The sequence below is a fragment of the Aristolochia californica genome, unplaced genomic scaffold (assembly GCF_029961685.1).
Source record: "Aristolochia californica isolate CCGP_79_NKW_82.1479 unplaced genomic scaffold, dmAriCali1.0.hap1 SCAF_14, whole genome shotgun sequence".
NCBI lineage: Eukaryota > Viridiplantae > Streptophyta > Magnoliopsida > Piperales > Aristolochiaceae > Aristolochia > Aristolochia californica.
In genome coordinates, this window is record NW_027181815.1 from 17,732,716 (window position 1) to 17,753,560 (window position 20,845).

Genomic DNA, 20,845 nt, shown 5'->3' on the forward strand with positions numbered 1-20,845 from the left:
TCCTCGTAAACAAAGAACATGTGAGCCATAACAAAATGAAAATTTTCTGCAAATAAATTTGAAAACAATTATAAATGTAAGTGAACGCACTAAAAATGAACTCCAAGATTTTGTTATCCTTGTTTGGGAAATTCCACTAGCACAACCCCTAATAATAAGCTTGGTGGAATTTTATAGGAAAGGGACTGCTAACTGATCCAAACATGTTTTAAATGTGGTGGACATGAATGCCAGAAACATGTTGAGGATGTAAGTAACCTAATGATCCAAAAATTTCTAAGTGTAGAAAAAATGAAATTCTCAAATGGTTGGATGTTTAACAACCCACTTTTTGACTATCCTTAAAAATCACAGATTCTTTTTGGAATTGTCTCTCTCAGCTTTTGTGCATTTCCATTTTGGATGTTCAAATTTTTTTTCTGATCCAAAACTCACTCTCCCTTTTTTCTCATAAACAAAAACGATATGAGGCATAACAAAATAAAAATTTTATGCATAAAAATTTGAAAACTGTAAGAAATGTAAGTGAACGCACTAAAAAAGAACTCCAAGAGTTTGTTATCATTGTTTGGGAAATTCCACTTGTACAACCCCTAATAATAAGCTTGGTAGAATTTTATAGGAAAGGGACATCTAACTTATCCGAAGATGCTTTAAATGTGGTGGACATGCGTGCCAGAAACATGTTTTGGATTCAAGTGACCTAATGATCCAAAAATTTCAAGGAGTAGAAAAAATCAAATTCTCAAGTTGTTGGATGTTTAACAACCCACTTTTTGCCTATCCTTAAAAATCACAGATACTTTTTGGAATTATCTATCTTAGCGTTTGTGCATTTCCATTTTGGATGTTTAAATTTTTTTTCAAATCCAAAACTAACTCTCCTATTTTTCTTGTAAACTAAAAAGATATGAGGCATAACCAAATGAAAATTTTATGCAAACAAATTTGAAAAGTCTTATAAAAGTAAGTGAACACACAAAAAATAAAATCCGAGGTTTTGTTATCCATGTTTGGGAAATTCCACTAGTACAACCCCTAATAATAAGCTTGGTGGAATTTTAAAGGAATGGGACTTCTAACTGATCCTAACATGCTTTAAACGTGGTGGACATGCTTGCCAGAAACATGTTGAGGATGCAAGTGACCTAATGATCCAAAAATTTCGAGGAGTAGAACAAATCAAATTCTCAAGTCGTTGGATGTTTAACAACCCACTTTTTGCCTATCCTTAAAAATCACAGATACTTTTTGGATTTATCTCTCTCAACATTTCTTCATTTCCATTTTGCATGTTCAAATTTTTTTTCAGATCCAAAACTCACGTTCCCATTTTTCTCGTAAATAAAAAAGATATGAGTCTTAACAAAATGAAAATTTTATGTAAAAAAAGTTGAAAACTATAATAAACGTAAGAGAACGCACTAAAAATGAACTCCAAGGTTTTGTTATTTATGTTTAGGAAATTCCACTATCACAACCCCTAATAATAAGTTTGGTTAAATTTTATACGAAAGGGACTTCTAACTGATCCTAACATGCTTTAAATGTGGTAGACATCCATGCCAGAAACATGTTGAGGATGCAAGTGACCTAATGATCCAAAAATTTCAAGGAGTAGAAAAAATCAAATTCTCAGGTGGTTGGATGTTTAACAACCCACTTTTTGCCTATCCTTAAAAATCAGAGATACTTTTTGGAATTATCTCTCTCAGCATTTGTGCATTTCCATTTTGGATGTTCATATTCTTTTTCAGATCCAAAACTTTCTCGTAAACAAAAAAGATGTGAGCCATTAAAAAATGAAAATTTTATGCAAATAAATTTGAAAACTATAATAAATGTAAGTGAACGCACTAAAAATGAACTCCAAGATTTTGTTATCCTTGTTTGGGAAATTCCACTAGCACAACCCCTAATAATAAGCTTGGTGGAATTTTATTGGAAAGGGACTTCTAACTGATCCAAACATGTTTTAAATGTGGTGGACTTGCTTGCCAAAAACTTGTTCAGGATGTAAGTAACCTAATGATCCAAAAATTTCAAAGAGTAGAAAAAATGAAATTCTCAAGTGGTTGGATGTTTAACATCCCACTTTTTGCTATCCTTAAAAATCACAGATACTTTTTGGAATTATCTCTCTTAGCTTTTGTGCATTTCCATTTTGGATGTTCAAATTTTTTTTCAGATGCAAAACTAACTCTCCTATTTTTCTTTTAAACTAAAAAGATATGAGGCATAACAAAACGAAAATTTTATGCAAAAAAATTTGAAAAGTATTATAAATGTAAGTGAACACACTAAGAATGAACTCCGAGGTTTTGTTATCCATGTTTGGGAAATTCCACTAGTACAACCCCTAATAATAAGCTTGGTGGAATTTTATAGGAAAGGGACTTCTAACTGATCCTAACATGGTTTAAGCGTGGTGGACATGAGTACGAGAAACATGTTGAGGATGTAAGTGACCTAATGATCCAAAATTTCGAGGAGTAGAAAAAATCAAATTCTCAAGTGGTTGGATGTTAAACAACCCACTTTTTGCCTATCCTTAAAAATCACAGATACTTTTTGGAATTATCTCTCTCAACATTTGTACACTTCCATTTTGCATGTTCAAATTTTTTTTCAGATCCAAAACTCACCCTCCCACTTTTCTCGTAAACAAAAAAGATATGAGTCTTAACAAAATGAGAATTTTATGTAAAAAAAGTTGAAAACTATAATAAATGTAACCGAACGCACTAAAAATGAACTCCAAGGTTTTGTTATTTATGTTTAGAAATTCAACTAGCACAACCCCTAATAATAAGCTTGGTTAAATTTTATAGGAAAGGAACTTCTAACAGATCCTAACATGCTTTAAATGTGGTAGACATGCATGCCAGAAACATGTTGAGGATGCAAGTGACCTAATGATCCAAAAATTTCAAGGAGTAGAAAAAATCAAATTCTCAAGTGGTTGGATGTTTAACAACCCACTTTTTGACTATCCTTAAAAATCACAGATACTTTTTGGAATTATCTCTCTCAGCTTTTGTACATTTCCATTTTGGATGTTCCAATTTTTTTTCAATTCCAAAACTCTCTCTCCCTTTTTTCTCGTAAACAAAAACCATATGAGGCATAACAAAATAAAAATTTTATGCATAAAATTTTGAAAACTGTAAGAAATGTAAGTGAACGCACTAAATATGAACTCCAAGATTCTGTTATCATTGTTTGGGAAATTCCACTTGTACAACCCCTAATAATAAGCTTGGTGGAATTTTTTAGGAAAGGGACATCTAACTTATCCGAAGACGCTTTAAATGTGGTGGACATGCATGCCAGAAACATGTTTTGGATTCAAGTGACCTAATGATCCAAAAATTTCAAGGAGTAGAAAAAATTAAATTCTCAAGTGGTTGGATTTTTGACAACCCACTTTTTACCTATCCTTAAAAATCACAGATACTTTTTGCAATTATCTCTCTTAGCTTTTGTGTATTTCCATTTTGGATGTTCAAATTTTTTTTCAGATCCAAAACTACCTCTCCTATTTTTCTTGTAAACTAAAAAGATATGTGGCATAACCAAATGAAAAGTTTTTGCAAAAAAATTTGAACAGTATTATAAATGTAAGTGAACACATTAAAAATGAACTCCGAGGTTTTGTTATCCATGTTTGGGAAATTCCACTAGTACAACCCCTAATAATAAGCTTGGTGGAATTTTAAAGGAATGGGACTTCTAACTGATCCTAACATGCTTTAAACGTGGTGGACATGCTTGCCAGAAACATGTTGAGGATTCAAGTGACCTAATGATCCAAAATTTTCGAGGAGTAGAACAAATCAAATTCTCAAGTCGTTGGATGTTTAACAACCCACGTTTTGCCTATCCTTAAAAATCACAGATACTTTTTGGAATTATCTCTCTCAACATTTCTTCATTTCCATTTTGCATGTTCAAATTTTTTTTCAGATGCAAAACTCACGTTCCCATTTTTCTCGTAAATAAAAAAGATATGAGTCTTAACAAAATGAAAATTTTATGTAAAAAAAGTTGAAAACTATAATAAATGTAAGAGAACGCACTAAAAATGAACTCCAAGGTTTTGTTATTTATGTTTAGGAAATTCCACTAGCACAACCCCTAATAATAAGTTTGGTTAAATTTTATAGGAAAGGGACTTCTAACTGATCCTAACATGCTTTAAATGTGGTAGACATGCATGCCAGAAACATGTTGAGGATGCAAGTGACCTAATGATCCAAAAATTTCAAGGAGTAGAAAAAATCAAATTCTCAAGTGGTTGGATGTTTAACAACCCTCTTTTTCCCTATCCTTAAAAATCACAGATACTTTTTGGAATTATCTCTCTCAGCATTTGTGCATTTCCATTTTGGATGTTCATATTCTTTTTCAGATCCAAAACTTTATCGTAAACAAAAAAGATGTGAGCCATAAAAAATGAAAATTTTATGCAAATAAATTTGAAAACTATAATAAATGTAAGTGAACGCACTAAAAATGAACTCCAAGATTTTTTTATCCTTGATTGGGAAATTCCACTAGCACAACCCCTAATAATAAGCTTGGTGGAATTTTATAGGAAAGGGACTTCTAACTGATCCAAAAATGTTTTAAATGTGGTGGACATGCATGCCAGAAACATGTTGAGGATGTAAGTAACCTAATGATCCAAAAATTTCAAGGAGTAGAAAAAATAAAATTCTCAAGTTGTTGGATCTTTAACAACCCACTTTTTGACTATCCTTAAAAATCACAGTTACTTTTTGGAATTATCTCTCTCAGTTTTTGTGCATTTCCATTTTGGATGTTCAAATTTCTTTTCAGATCCAAAACTCACTCTCCCTTTTTTCTCGTAAACATAAACGATATGAGGCATAACAAAATGAAAATTTTATGCATAAAAATTTGAAAACTATAATAAATGTAAGTGAACGCACTGAATATGAACTCCAAGATTTTGTTATCATTGTTTGGGAAATTCCACTTGTACAACCCCTAATAATAACCTTGGTGGAGTTTGATTGGAAAGGGACAACTAACTGATCCGAAGATTTTTTAAATGTGGTGGACATGCATGCTAGAAACATGTTTAGCATGCAAGTGACCTAATGATCCAAAAATTTCAAGGAGTAGAAAAAATCAAATTCTCAACTCGTTGGATGTTTAAGAACCCACTTTTTGCCTATCCATAAAAATCACAGATACTTTTTGGAATTATCTCTCTTAGCTTTTGTGTATTTCCATTTTGGATGTTCAAATTTTTTTTCAGATCCAAAACTAACTCTCCTATTTTTCTTGTAAACTAAAAAGATATGTGGCATAACCAAATGAAAAGTTTTTGCAAAAAAATTTGAACAGTATTATAAATGTAAGTGAACACATTAAAAATGAACTCCGAGGTTTTGTTATCCATGTTTGGGAAATTCCACTAGTACAACCCCTAATAATAAGCTTGGTGGAATTTTAAAGGAATGGGACTTCTAACTGATCCTAACATGCTTTAAACGTGGTGGACATGCTTGCCAGAAACATGTTGAGGATTCAAGTGACCTAATGATCCAAAATTTTCGAGGAGTAGAACAAATCAAATTCTCAAGTCGTTGGATGTTTAACAACCCACGTTTTGCCTATCCTTAAAAATCACAGATACTTTTTGGAATTATCTCTCTCAACATTTCTTCATTTCCATTTTGCATGTTCAAATTTTTTTTCAGATGCAAAACTCACGTTCCCATTTTTCTCGTAAATAAAAAAGATATGAGTCTTAACAAAATGAAAATTTTATGTAAAAAAAGTTGAAAACTATAATAAATGTAAGAGAACGCACTAAAAATGAACTCCAAGGTTTTGTTATTTATGTTTAGGAAATTCCACTAGCACAACCCCTAATAATAAGTTTGGTTAAATTTTATAGGAAAGGGACTTCTAACTGATCCTAACATGCTTTAAATGTGGTAGACATGCATGCCAGAAACATGTTGAGGATGCAAGTGACCTAATGATCCAAAAATTTCAAAGAGTAGAAAAAATCAAATTCTCAAGTGGTTGGATGTTTAACAACCCTCTTTTTCCCTATCCTTAAAAATCACAGATACTTTTTGGAATTATCTCTCTCAGCATTTGTGCATTTCCATTTTGGATGTTCATATTCTTTTTCAGATCCAAAACTTTATCGTAAACAAAAAAGACGTGAGCCATAAAAAATGAAAATTTTTTGCAAATAAATTTGAAAACAATTATAAATGTAAGTGAACGCACTAAAAATGAACTCCAAGATTTTTTTATCCTTGTTTGGGAAATTCCACTAGCACAACCCCTAATAATAAGCTTGGTGGAATTTTATAGGAAAGGGACTGCTAACTGATCCAAACATGTTTTAAATGTGGTGGACATGAATGCCAGAAACATGTTGAGGATGTAAGTAACCTAATGATCCAAAAATTTCTAAGTGTAGAAAAAATGAAATTCTCAAATGGTTGGATGTTTAACAACCCACTTTTTGACTATCCTTAAAAATCACAGATTCTTTTTGGAATTGTCTCTCTCAGCTTTTGTGCATTTCCATTTTGGATGTTCAAATTTTTTTTCTGATCCAAAACTCACTCTCCCTTTTTTCTCTTAAAGAAAAACGATATGAGGCATAACAAAATAAAAATTTTATGCATAAAAATTTGAAAACTGTAAGAAATGTAAGTGAACGCACTAAAAAAGAACTCCAAGAGTTTGTTATCTTCGTTTGGGAAATTCCACTTGTACAACCCCTAATAATAAGCTTGGTAGAATTTTATAGGAAAGGGACATCTAACTTATCCGAAGATGCTTTAAATGTGGTGGACATGCGTGCCAGAAACATGTTTTGGATTCAAGTGACCTAATGATCCAAAAATTTCAAGGAGTAGAAAAAATCAAATTCTCAAGTTGTTGGATGTTTAACAACCCACTTTTTGCCTATCCTTAAAAATCACAGATACTTTTTGGAATTATCTATCTTAGCGTTTGTGCATTTCCATTTTGGATGTTTAAATTTTTTTTCAGATCCAAAACTAACTCTCCTATTTTTCTTGTAAACTAAAAAGATATGAGGCATAACCAAATGAAAATTTTATGCAAACAAATTTGAAAAGTCTTATAAAAGTAAGTGAACACACAAAAAATAAAATCCGAGGTTTTGTTATCCATGTTTGGGAAATTCCACTAGTACAACCCCTAATAATAAGCTTGGTGGAATTTTAAAGGAATGGGACTTCTAACTGATCCTAACATGCTTTAAACGTGGTGGACATGCTTGCCAGAAACATGTTGAGGATGCAAGTGACCTAATGATCCAAAAATTTCGAGGAGTAGAACAAATCAAATTCTCAAGTCGTTGGATGTTTAACAACCCACTTTTTGCCTATCCTTAAAAATCACAGATACTTTTTGGATTTATCTCTCTCAACATTTCTTCATTTCCATTTTGCATGTTCAAATTTTTTTTCAGATCCAAAACTCACGTTCCCATTTTTCTCGTAAATAAAAAAGATATGAGTCTTAACAAAATGAAAATTTTATGTAAAAAAAGTTGAAAACTATAATAAATGTAAGAGAACGCACTAAAAATGAACTCCAAGGTTTTGTTATTTATGTTTAGGAAATTCCACTATCACAACCCCTAATAATAAGTTTGGTTAAATTTTATACGAAAGGGACTTCTAACTGATCCTAACATGCTTTAAATGTGGTAGACATCCATGCCAGAAACATGTTGAGGATGCAAGTGACCTAATGATCCAAAAATTTCAAGGAGTAGAAAAAATCAAATTCTCAGGTGGTTGGATGTTTAACAACCCACTTTTTGCCTATCCTTAAAAATCAGAGATACTTTTTGGAATTATCTCTCTCAGCATTTGTGCATTTCCATTTTGGATGTTCATATTCTTTTTCAGATCCAAAACTTTCTCGTAAACAAAAAAGATGTGAGCCATTACAAAATGAAAATTTTATGCAAATAAATTTGAAAACTATAATAAATGTAAGTGAACGCACTAAAAATGAACTCCAAGATTTTTTTATCCTTGTTTGGGAAATTCCACTAGCACAACCCCTAATAATAAGCTTGGTGGAATATTATTGGAAAGGGACTTCTAACTGATCCAAACATGTTTTAAATGTGGTGGACTTGCTTGCCAAAAACTTGTTCAGGATGTAAGTAACCTAATGATCCAAAAATTTCAAAGAGTAGAAAAAATGAAATTCTCAAGTGGTTGGATGTTTAACAACCCACTTTTTGACTATCCTTAAAAATCACAGATACTTTTTGGAATTATCTCTCTCAGCTTTTGTGCATTTCCATTTTGGATGTTCAAATTTTTTTTCAGATCCAAAACTCACTCTCCCTTTTTTCTCGTAAACAAAAATGATATGACGCATAACAAAATAAAAATTTTATGCTTAAAAATTTGAAAACTATAATAAATGTAAGTGAACGCACTGAATATGAACTCCAAGATTTTGTTATCATTGTTTGGGAAATTCCACTTGTGCAACCCCTAATAATAACCTTGGTGGAATTTGATAGGAAAGGGACAACTAACTGATCCGAAGATTCTTTAAATGTGGCGGACATGCATGTCAGAAACATGTTTAGGATGCAAGTGACCTAATGATCCAAAAATTTCAAGGAGTAGAAAAAATCAAATTCTCAAGTCGTTGGATGTTTAAGAACCCACTTTTTGCCTATCCTTAAAAATCACAGATACTTTTTGGAATTATCCCTCTTAGCTTTTTTGCATTTCGATTTTGGATGTACAAATTTTTTTTCAGATCCAAAACTAACTCTCCTATTTTTCTTGTAAACTAAAAAGATATGAGGCATAACAAAAAGAACATTTTATGCAAAAAAATTTGAAAAGGATTATAAATGTAAGTGAACACACTAAAAATGAACTCCGAGGTTTTGTTATCCATGTTTGGGAAATTCCACTAGTACAACCTCTAAGAATAAGCTTGGTGGAATTTTAAAGGAATGGGACTTCTAACTGATCCAAACATGCTTTAAACGTGGTGGACATGCTTGCCAGAAACATGTTGAGGATGCAAGTGACCTAATGATCCAAAAATTTCGAGGACTAGAACAAATCAAATTCTCTAGTCGTTGGATGTTTAACAACCCACTTTTTGCCTATCCTTAAAAATCACAGATACTTTTTGGAATTATCTCTCTCAACATTTCTACATTTCCATTTTGCATGTTCAAATTTTTTTTTCAGATCCAAAACTCAAGCTTTCATTTTTCTCATAAATAAAAAGGATATGAGTCTTAACAAGAAAGTTGAAAACTATAATAAATGTAAGAGAACGCACTAAAAATGAACTCCAAGGTTTCTCTATTTATGTTTAGGAAATTCCACTAGCACAACTCCTAATAATAAGTTTGGTTAAATTTTTATAGGAAAGGGACTTCTAACTGATCCTAACATGCTTTAAATGTGGTAGACATGCATGCTAGAAACATGTTGAGGATGCAAGTGACCTAATGATCCAAAAATTTCCAGGAGTAGAAAAAATCAAATTCTCAAGTGGTTCAATGTTTAACAACCCACTTTTTGCCTATCCTTAAAAAGCACAGATACTTTTTGGAATTATCTCTCTCAGCATTTGTGCATTTCCATTTTGGATGTTCATATTCTTTTTCAGATCCAAAACTTACTCGTAAACAAAAAATATGTGAGCCATAATAAAAAGAAAATTTTATGCAAATAAATTTGAAAACTATAATAAATGTAAGTGAACGCACTAAAAATGAACTCCAAGATTTTGTTATCCTTGTTTGGGAAATTCCACTAGCACAACCACTAATAATAAGCTTGGTGGAATTTTATAGGAAAGGGACTTCTAACTGATCCAAACTTGTTTTAAATGTGGTGGACATGCTTGCCAGAAACATGTCGAGGATGCAAGTGACCTAGTGATCCAAAAATTTCAAGGAGTAGAAAAAATCAAATTCTCAAGTGGTTGGATGTTTAACATCCCACTTTTTGCTATCCTTAAAAATCACAGATACTTTTTGGAATTATCTCTCTTAGCTTTTGTGCATTTCCATTTTGGATGTTCAAATTTTTTTTCAGATGCAAAACTAACTCTCCTATTTTTCTTTTAAACTAAAAAGATATGAGGCATAACAAAACGAAAATTTTATGCAAAAAAATTTGAAAAGTATTATAAATGTAAGTGAACACACTAAGAATGAACTCCGAGGTTTTGTTATCCATGTTTGGGAAATTCCACTAGTACAACCCCTAATAATAAGCTTGGTGGAATTTTATAGGAAAGGGACTTCTAACTGATCCTAACATGGTTTAAGCGTGGTGGACATGAGTACGAGAAACATGTTGAGGATGTAAGTGACCTAATGATCCAAAATTTCGAGGAGTAGAAAAAATCAAATTCTCAAGTGGTTGGATGTTAAACAACCCACTTTTTGCCTATCCTTAAAAATCACAGATACTTTTTGGAATTATCTCTCTCAACATTTGTACACTTCCATTTTGCATGTTCAAATTTTTTTTCAGATCCAAAACTCACCCTCCCACTTTTCTCGTAAACAAAAAAGATATGAGTCTTAACAAAATGAGAATTTTATGTAAAAAAAGTTGAAAACTATAATAAATGTAACCGAACGCACTAAAAATGAACTCCAAGGTTTTGTTATTTATGTTTAGAAATTCAACTAGCACAACCCCTAATAATAAGCTTGGTTAAATTTTATAGGAAAGACTCTTCTAACAGATCCTAACATGCTTTAAATGTGGTAGACATGCATGCCAGAAACATGTTGAGGATGCAAGTGACCTAATGATCCAAAAATTTCAAGGAGTAGAAAAAATCAAATTCTCAAGTGGTTGGATGTTTAACAACCCACTTTTTGACTATCCTTAAAAATCACAGATACTTTTTGGAATTATCTCTCTCAGCTTTTGTACATTTCCATTTTGGATGTTCCAATTTTTTTTCAATTCCAAAACTCTCTCTCCCTTTTTTCTCGTAAACAAAAACCATATGAGGCATAACAAAATAAAAATTTTATGCATAAAATTTTGAAAACTGTAAGAAATGTAAGTGAACGCACTAAATATGAACTCCAAGATTCTGTCATCATTGTTTGGGAAATTCCACTTGTACAACCCCTAATAATAAGCTTGGTGGAATTTTATAGGAAAGGGACATCTAACTTATCCGAAGATGCTTTAAATGTGGTGGACATGCATGCCAGAAACATGTTTTGGATTCAAGTGACCTAATGATCCAAAAATTTCAAGGAGTAGGAAAAATTAAATTCTCAAGTGGTTGGATTTTTGACAACCCACTTTTTACCTATCCTTAAAAATCACAGATACTTTTTGCAATTATCTCTCTTAGCTTTTGTGTATTTCCATTTTGGATGTTCAAATTTTTTTTCAGATCCAAAACTAACTCTCCTATTTTTCTTGTAAACTAAAAAGATATGTGGCATAACCAAATGAAAAGTTTTTGCAAAAAAATTTGAACAGTATTATAAATGTAAGTGAACACATTAAAAATGAACTCCGAGGTTTTGTTATCCATGTTTGGGAAATTCCACTAGTACAACCCCTAATAATAAGCTTGGTGGAATTTTAAAGGAATGGGACTTCTAACTGATCCTAACATGCTTTAAACGTGGTGGACATGCTTGCCAGAAACATGTTGAGGATTCAAGTGACCTAATGATCCAAAATTTTCGAGGAGTAGAACAAATCAAATTCTCAAGTCGTTGGATGTTTAACAACCCACGTTTTGCCTATCCTTAAAAATCACAGATACTTTTTGGAATTATCTCTCTCAACATTTCTTCATTTCCATTTTGCATGTTCAAATTTTTTTTCAGATGCAAAACTCACGTTCCCATTTTTCTCGTAAATAAAAAAGATATGAGTCTTAACAAAATGAAAATTTTATGTAAAAAAAGTTGAAAACTATAATAAATGTAAGAGAACGCACTAAAAATGAACTCCAAGGTTTTGTTATTTATGTTTAGGAAATTCCACTAGCACAACCCCTAATAATAAGTTTGGTTAAATTTTATAGGAAAGGGACTTCTAACTGATCCTAACATGCTTTAAATGTGGTAGACATGCATGCCAGAAACATGTTGAGGATGCAAGTGACCTAATGATCCAAAAATTTCAAGGAGTAGAAAAAATCAAATTCTCAAGTGGTTGGATGTTTAACAACCCTCTTTTTCCCTATCCTTAAAAATCACAGATACTTTTTGGAATTATCTCTCTCAGCATTTGTGCATTTCCATTTTGGATGTTCATATTCTTTTTCAGATCCAAAACTTTATCGTAAACAAAAAAGATGTGAGCCATAAAAAATGAAAATTTTATGCAAATAAATTTGAAAACTATAATAAATGTAAGTGAACGCACTAAAAATGAACTCCAAGATTTTTTTATCCTTGATTGGGAAATTCCACTAGCACAACCCCTAATAATAAGCTTGGTGGAATTTTATAGGAAAGGGACTTCTAACTGATCCAAAAATGTTTTAAATGTGGTGGACATGCATGCCAGAAACATGTTGAGGATGTAAGTAACCTAATGATCCAAAAATTTCAAGGAGTAGAAAAAATAAAATTCTCAAGTTGTTGGATCTTGAACAACCCACTTTTTGACAATCCTTAAAAATCACAGTTACTTTTTGGAATTATCTCTCTCAGTTTTTGTGCATTTCCATTTTGGATGTTCAAATTTCTTTTCAGATCCAAAACTCACTCTCCCTTTTTTCTCGTAAACAAAAACGATATGAGGCATAACAAAATGAAAATTTTATGCATAAAAATTTGAAAACTATAATAAATGTAAGTGAACGCACTGAATATGAACTCCAAGATTTTGTTATCATTGTTTGGGAAATTCCACTTGTACAACCCCTAATAATAACCTTGGTGGAGTTTGATTGGAAAGGGACAACTAACTGATCCGAAGATTTTTTAAATGTGGTGGACATGCATGCTAGAAACATGTTTAGCATGCAAGTGACCTAATGATCCAAAAATTTCAAGGAGTAGAAAAAATCAAATTCTCAACTCGTTGGATGTTTAAGAACCCACTTTTTGCCTATCCAGAAAAATCACAGATACTTTTTGGAATTATCTCTCTTAGCTTTTGTGTATTTCCATTTTGGATGTTCAATTTTTTTTTCAGATCCAAAACTAACTCTCCTATTTTTCTTGTAAACTAAAAAGATATGTGGCATAACCAAATGAAAAGTTTTTGCAAAAAAATTTGAACAGTATTATAAATGTAAGTGAACACATTAAAAATGAACTCCGAGGTTTTGTTATCCATGTTTGGGAAATTCCACTAGTACAACCCCTAATAATAAGCTTGGTGGAATTTTAAAGGAATGGGACTTCTAACTGATCCTAACATGCTTTAAACGTGGTGGACATGCTTGCCAGAAACATGTTGAGGATTCAAGTGACCTAATGATCCAAAATTTTCGAGGAGTAGAACAAATCAAATTCTCAAGTCGTTGGATGTTTAACAACCCACGTTTTGCCTATCCTTAAAAATCACAGATACTTTTTGGAATTATCTCTCTCAACATTTCTTCATTTCCATTTTGCATGTTCAAATTTTTTTTCAGATGCAAAACTCACGTTCCCATTTTTCTCATAAATAAAAAAGATATGAGTCTTAACAAAATGAAAATTTTATGTAAAAAAAGTTGAAAACTATAATAAATGTAAGAGAACGCACTAAAAATGAACTCCAAGGTTTAGTTATTTATGTTTAGGAAATTCCACTAGCACAACCCCTAATAATAAGTTTGGTTAAATTTTATAGGAAAGGGACTTCTAACTGATCCTAACATGCTTTAAATGTGGTAGACATGCATGCCAGAAACATGTTGAGGATGCAAGTGACCTAATGATCCAAAAATTTCAAAGAGTAGAAAAAATCAAATTCTCAAGTGGTTGGATGTTTAACAACCCTCTTTTTCCCTATCCTTAAAAATCACAGATACTTTTTGGAATTATCTCTCTCAGCATTTGTGCATTTCCATTTTGGATGTTCATATTCTTTTTCAGATCCAAAACTTTATCGTAAACAAAAAAGACGTGAGCCATAAAAAATGAAAATTTTATGCAAATAAATTTGAAAACTATAATAAATGTAAGTGAACGCACTAAAAATGAACTCCAAGATTTTTTTATCCTTGATTGGGAAATTCCACTAGCACAACCCCTAATAATAAGCTTGGTGGAATTTTATAGGAAAGGGACTTCTAACTGATCCAAAAATGTTTTAAATGTGGTGGACATGCATGCCAGAAACATGTTGAGGATGTAAGTAACCTAATGATCCAAAAATTTCAAGGAGTAGAAAAAATAAAATTCTCAAGTGTTGGATGTTTAACAACCCACTTTTTGACTATCCTTAAAAATCACAGTTACTTTTTGGAATTATCTCTCTCAGCTTTTGTGCATTTCCATTTTGGATGTTCAAATTTTTTTTCAGATCCAAAACTCACTCTCCCTTTTTTCTCGTAAACAAAAACGATATGAGGCATAACAAAATGAAAATTTTATGCATAAAAATTTGAAAACTATAATAAATGTAAGTGAACGCACTGAATATGAACTCCAAGATTTTGTTATCATTGTTTGGGAAATTCCACTTGTACAACCCCTAATAATAACCTTGGTGGAATTTGATTGGAAAGGGACAACTAACTGATCCGAAGATTCTTTAAATGTGGTGGACATGCATGCCAGAAACATGTTTAGCATGCAAGTGACCTAATGATCCAAAAATTTCAAGGAGTAGAAAAAATCAAATTCTCAACTCGTTGGATGTTTAAGAACCCACTTTTTGCCTATCCATAAAAATCGCAGATACTTTTTGCAATTATCTCTCTTAGCTTTTGTGTATTTCCATTTTGGATGTTCAAATTTTTTTTCAGATCCAAAACTAACTCTCCTATTTTTCTTGTAAACTAAAAAGATATGTGGCATAACCAAATGAAAAGTTTTTGCAAAAAAATTTGAACAGTATTATAAATGTAAGTGAACACATTGAAAATGAACTCCGAGGTTTTGTTATCCATGTTTGGGAAATTCCACTAGTACAACCCCTAATAATAAGCTTGGTGGAATTTTAAAGGAATGGGACTTCTAACTGATCCTAACATGCTTTAAACGTGGTGGACATGCTTGCCAGAAACATGTTGAGGATTCAAGTGACCTAATGATCCAAAATTTTCGAGGAGTAGAACAAATCAAATTCTCAAGTCGTTGGCTGTTTAACAACCCACGTTTTGCCTATCCTTAAAAATCACAGATACTTTTTTGAATTATCTCTCTCAACATTTCTTCATTTCCATTTTGCATGTTCAAATTTTTTTTCAGATGCAAAACTCACGTTCCCATTTTTCTCGTAAATAAAAAAGATATGAGTCTTAACAAAATGAAAATTTTATGTAAAAAAGGTTGAAAACTATAATAAATGTAAGAGAACGCACTAAAAATGAACTCCAAGGTTTTGTTATTTATGTTTAGGAAATTCCACTAGCACAACCCCTAATAATAAGTTTGGTTAAATTTTATAGGAAAGGGACTTCTAACTGATCCTAACATGCTTTAAATGTGGTAGACATGCATGCCAGAAACATGTTGAGGATGCAAGTGACCTAATGATCCAAAAATTTCAAAGAGTAGAAAAAATCAAATTCTCAAGTGGTTGGATGTTTAACAACCCTCTTTTTCCCTATCCTTAAAAATCACAGATACTTTTTGGAATTATCTCTCTCAGCATTTGTGCATTTCCATTTTGGATGTTCATATTCTTTTTCAGATCCAAAACTTTATCGTAAACAAAAAAGATGTGAGCCATAAAAAATGAAAATTTTATGCAAATAAATTTGAAAACTATAATAAATGTAAGTGAACGCACTAAAAATGAACTCCAAGATTTTTTTATCCTTGATTGGGAAATTCCACTAGCACAACCCCTAATAATAAGCTTGGTGGAATTTTATAGGAAAGGGACTTCTAACTGATCAAAAAATGTTTTAAATGTGGTGGACATGCATGCCAGAAACATGTTGAGGATGTAAGTAACCTAATGATCCAAAAATTTCAAGGAGTAGAAAAAATAAAATTCTCAAGTGTTGGATGTTTAACAACCCACTTTTTGACTATCCTTAAAAATCACAGTTACTTTTTGGAATTATCTCTCTCAGCTTTTGTGCATTTCCATTTTGGATGTTCAAATTTTTTTTCAGATCCAAAACTCACTCTCCCTTTTTTCTCGTAAACAAAAACGATATGAGGCATAACAAAATGAAAATTTTATGCATAAAAATTTGAAAACTATAATAAATGTAAGTGAACGCACTGAATATGAACTCCAAGATTTTGTTATCATTGTTTGGGAAATTCCACTTGTACAACCCCTAATAATAACCTTGGTGAAATTTGATTGGAAAGGGACAACTAACTGATCCGAAGATTCTTTAAATGTGGTGGACATGCATGCCAGAAACATGTTTAGCATGCAAGTGACCTAATGATCCAAAAATTTAAAGGAGTAGAAAAAATCAAATTCTCAACTCGTTGGATGTTTAAGAACCCACTTTTTGCCTATCCATAAAAATCGCAGATACTTTTTGGAATTATCTCTCTTAGCTTTTGTGTATTTCCATTTTGGATGTTCAAATTTTTTTTCAGATCCAAAACTAACTCTCCTATTTTTCTTGTAAACTAAAAAGATATGTGGCATAACCAAATGAAAAGTTTTTGCAAAAAAATTTGAACAGTATTATAAATGTAAGTGAACACATTAAAAATGAACTCCGAGGTTTTGTTATCCATGTTTGGGAAATTCCACTAGTACAACCCCTAATAATAAGCTTGGTGGAATTTTAAAGGAATGGGACTTCTAACTGATCCTAACATGCTTTAAACGTGGTGGACATGCTTGCCAGAAACATGTTGAGGATTTAAGTGACCTAATGATCCAAAATTTTCGAGGAGTAGAACAAATCAAATTCTCAAGTCGTTGGATGTTTAACAACCCACGTTTTGCCTATCCTTAAAAATCACAGATACTTTTTGGAATTATCTCTCTCAACATTTCTTCATTTCCATTTTGCATGTTCAAATTTTTTTTCAGATGCAAAACTCACGTTCCCATTTTTCTCGTAAATAAAAAAGATATGAGTCTTAACAAAATGAAAATTTTATGTAAAAAAGGTTGAAAACTATAATAAATGTAAGAGAACGCACTAAAAATGAACTCCAAGGTTTTGTTATTTATGTTTAGGAAATTCCACTAGCACAACCCCTAATAATAAGTTTGGTTAAATTTTATAGGAAAGGGACTTCTAACTGATCCTAACATGCTTTAAATGTGGTAGACATGCATGCCAGAAACATGTTGAGGATGCAAGTGACCTAATGATCCAAAAATTTCAAAGAGTAGAAAAAATCAAATTCTCAAGTGGTTGGATGTTTAACAACCCTCTTTTTCCCTATCCTAAAAAATCACAGATACTTTTTGGAATTATCTCTCTCAGCATTTGTGCATTTCCATTTTGGATGTTCATATTCTTTTTCAGATCCAAAACTTTATCGTAAACAAAAAAGATGTGAGCCATAAAAAATGAAAATTTTATGCAAATAAATTTGAAAACTATAATAAATGTAAGTGAACGCACTAAAAATGAACTCCAAGATTTTTTTATCCTTGATTGGGAAATTCCACTAGCACAACCCCTAATAATAAGCTTGGTGGAATTTTATAGGAAAGGGACTTCTAACTGATCAAAAAATGTTTTAAATGTGGTGGACATGCATGCCAGAAACATGTTGAGGATGTAAGTAACCTAATGATCCAAAAATTTCAAGGAGTAGAAAAAATAAAATTCTCAAGTGTTGGATGTTTAACAACCCACTTTTTGACTATCCTTAAAAATCACAGTTACTTTTTGGAATTATCTCTCTCAGCTTTTGTGCATTTCCATTTTGGATGTTCAAATTTTTTTTCAGATCCAAAACTCACTCTCCCTTTTTTCTTGTAAACAAAAACGATATGAGACATAACAAAATGAAAATTTTATGCATAAAAATTTGAAAACTATAATAAATGTAAGTGAACGCACTGAATATGAACTCCAAGATTTTGTTATCATTGTTTGGGAAATTCCACTTGTACAACCCCTAATAATAACCTTGGTGGAATTTGATTGGAAAGGGACAACTAACTGATCCGAAGATTCTTTAAATGTGGTGGACATGCATGCCAGAAACATGTTTAGCATGTAAGTGACCTAATGATCCAAAAATTTCAAGGAGTAGAAAAAATCAAATTCTCAACTCGTTGGATGTTTAAGAACCCACTTTTTGCCTATCCATAAAAATCACAGATACTTTTTGGAATTATCTCTCTTAGCTTTTGTGCATTTCCATTTTGGATGTTCAAATTTTTTTTCAGATCCAAAACTAACTCTCCTATTTTTCTTGTAAACTAAAAAGATATGAGGCTTAACAAAAAGAAAATTTTAAGCAAAAAAATTTGAAAAGGATTATAAATGTAAGTGAACACACTAAAAATGAACTCTGAGGTTTTGTTATCCATGTTTGGGAAATTCCACTAGCACAACCCCTAATAATAAGCTTGGTGGAATTATAAAGGAAAGGGACTTCTAACTAATCCTAACATGCTTTAAACATGGTGGAAATGCATGCCAGAAACATGTTGAGGATGCAAGTCACCTAATGATCCAAAAATTTCAAGGAGTAGAAAAAATCAAATTCTCAAGTGGTTGGATGTTTAACAACCCTGTTTTTGCCTACCCTTAAAAATCACAAATACTTTTTGGAATTATCTCTCTCAGCATTTGTGCATTTCCATTTTGGATGTTCATATTCTTTTTCAGATCCAAAACTTTCTCCTAAACAAAAAAGATGTGAGCCATAACAAAATGAAAATTTTATGCAAATAAATTTGAAAACTATAATAAATGTAAGTGAACGCACTGAAAATGAACTCCAAGATTTTGTTATCCTTGTTTGGGAAATTCCACTAGCACAACCCCTAATAATAAGCTTGGTGGAATTTTATAGGAAAGGGACTTCTAACTGATCCAAACATGTTTTAAATGTGGTGGACATGCATGCCAGAAACATGTTGAGGATGTAAGTAACCTAGTGATCCAAAAATTTCGAGTAGAAAAAATCAAACTCTCAAGTGGTTGGATGTTTAACAAACCACTTTTTGACTATCCTTAAAAATCACAGATACTTTTTGGAATTATCTCTCTCTGTTTTTGTGCATTTCCATTTTGGATGTTCAAATATTTTTTCAGATCCAAAACTCACTCTCCCTTTTTTCTCGTAAACAAAAATGATATGAGGCAGAACAAAATAAAAATTTTATGCATAAAAATTTGAAAACTATAATAAATGTAAGTGAACGCACTGAATATGAACTCCAAGATTTTGTTATCATTGTTTGGGAAATTCCACTTGTACAACCCCTAATAATAACCTTGGTGGAATTTGATAGGAAAGGGACAACAAACTGATCTGAAGATTCTTTAAATGTGGTGCACATGCATGCCAGAAACATGTTTAGGATGCAAGTGACCTAATGATCCAAAAATTTCAAGTAGTAGAAAAAATCAAATTCTCAAGTCGTTGGATGTTTAAGAACCCACTTTTAGCCTATCCTTAAAAATCACAGATACTTTTTGGAATTATCCCTCTTAGCTTTTGTGCATTTCCATTTTGGATGTTCAAATTTTTTTTCATATCCAAAACTAACTCTCCTATTTTTCTTGTAAATAAAAAAGATATGAGGCACAACAAAAAGAAAATTTTATGCAAAAAAATTTGAAAAGGATTATAAATGTAAGTGAACACACTAAAAATGAACTCCGAGGCTTTGTTATCCATGTTTGGGAAATTCCACTAGCACAACCCCTAATAATAAGCTTGGTGGAATTTTAAAGGAAAGGGACTTCTAACTGATCCTAACATGCTTTAAACGTGGTGGACCTGCATGCCAGAAACATGTTGAGGATGCAAGTCACCTAATGATCCAAAAATTTCAAGGAGTAGAAAAAATCAAATTCTCAAATGGTTGGATGTTTAACAACCCACTAAAATCAAATTCTCAAGTTGTTGGATGTTTAACAACCCACTTTTTGCCTATCCTTAAAAATCACAGATACTTTTTGGAATTATCTCTCTTAGCTTTTGTGCATTTCCATTTTAGATGTTCAAATTGTTTTTCAGATCCAAAACTAACTCTCCTATTTTTCTTGTAAACTAAAAAGATATGAGGCATAACAAAATGAAAATTTTATGCAAAAAAATTTGAAAAGTATTATAAATGTAAGTGAACACACTAAAAATGAACTCCGAGGTTTTGTTATCCATGTTTGGGAAATTCCACTAGTACAACCACCAATAATAAGCTTGGTGGAATTTTAAAGGAAAGGGACTTCTAACTGATCCTAACATGCTTTAAACGTGGTGGACATGCTTGCCAGAAACATGTTGAGGATGCAAGTCACCTAATGATCCAAAAATTCCAAGGAGTCGAAAAAATCAAATTCTCAAGTGGTTGGATGTTTAACATCCCACTTCTTGACAATCGTTAAAAATCAAAGATACTTTTTGGAATTATCTCTCTTAGCTTTTGTGCATTTCCATTTTGGATGTTCAAATTTTTTTTCATTCCAAAACTTACTCTCTCATTTTTCTCGTAAACAAAAAATATATGACGCAGAACTGATGTAGAATTTTAGTTACATC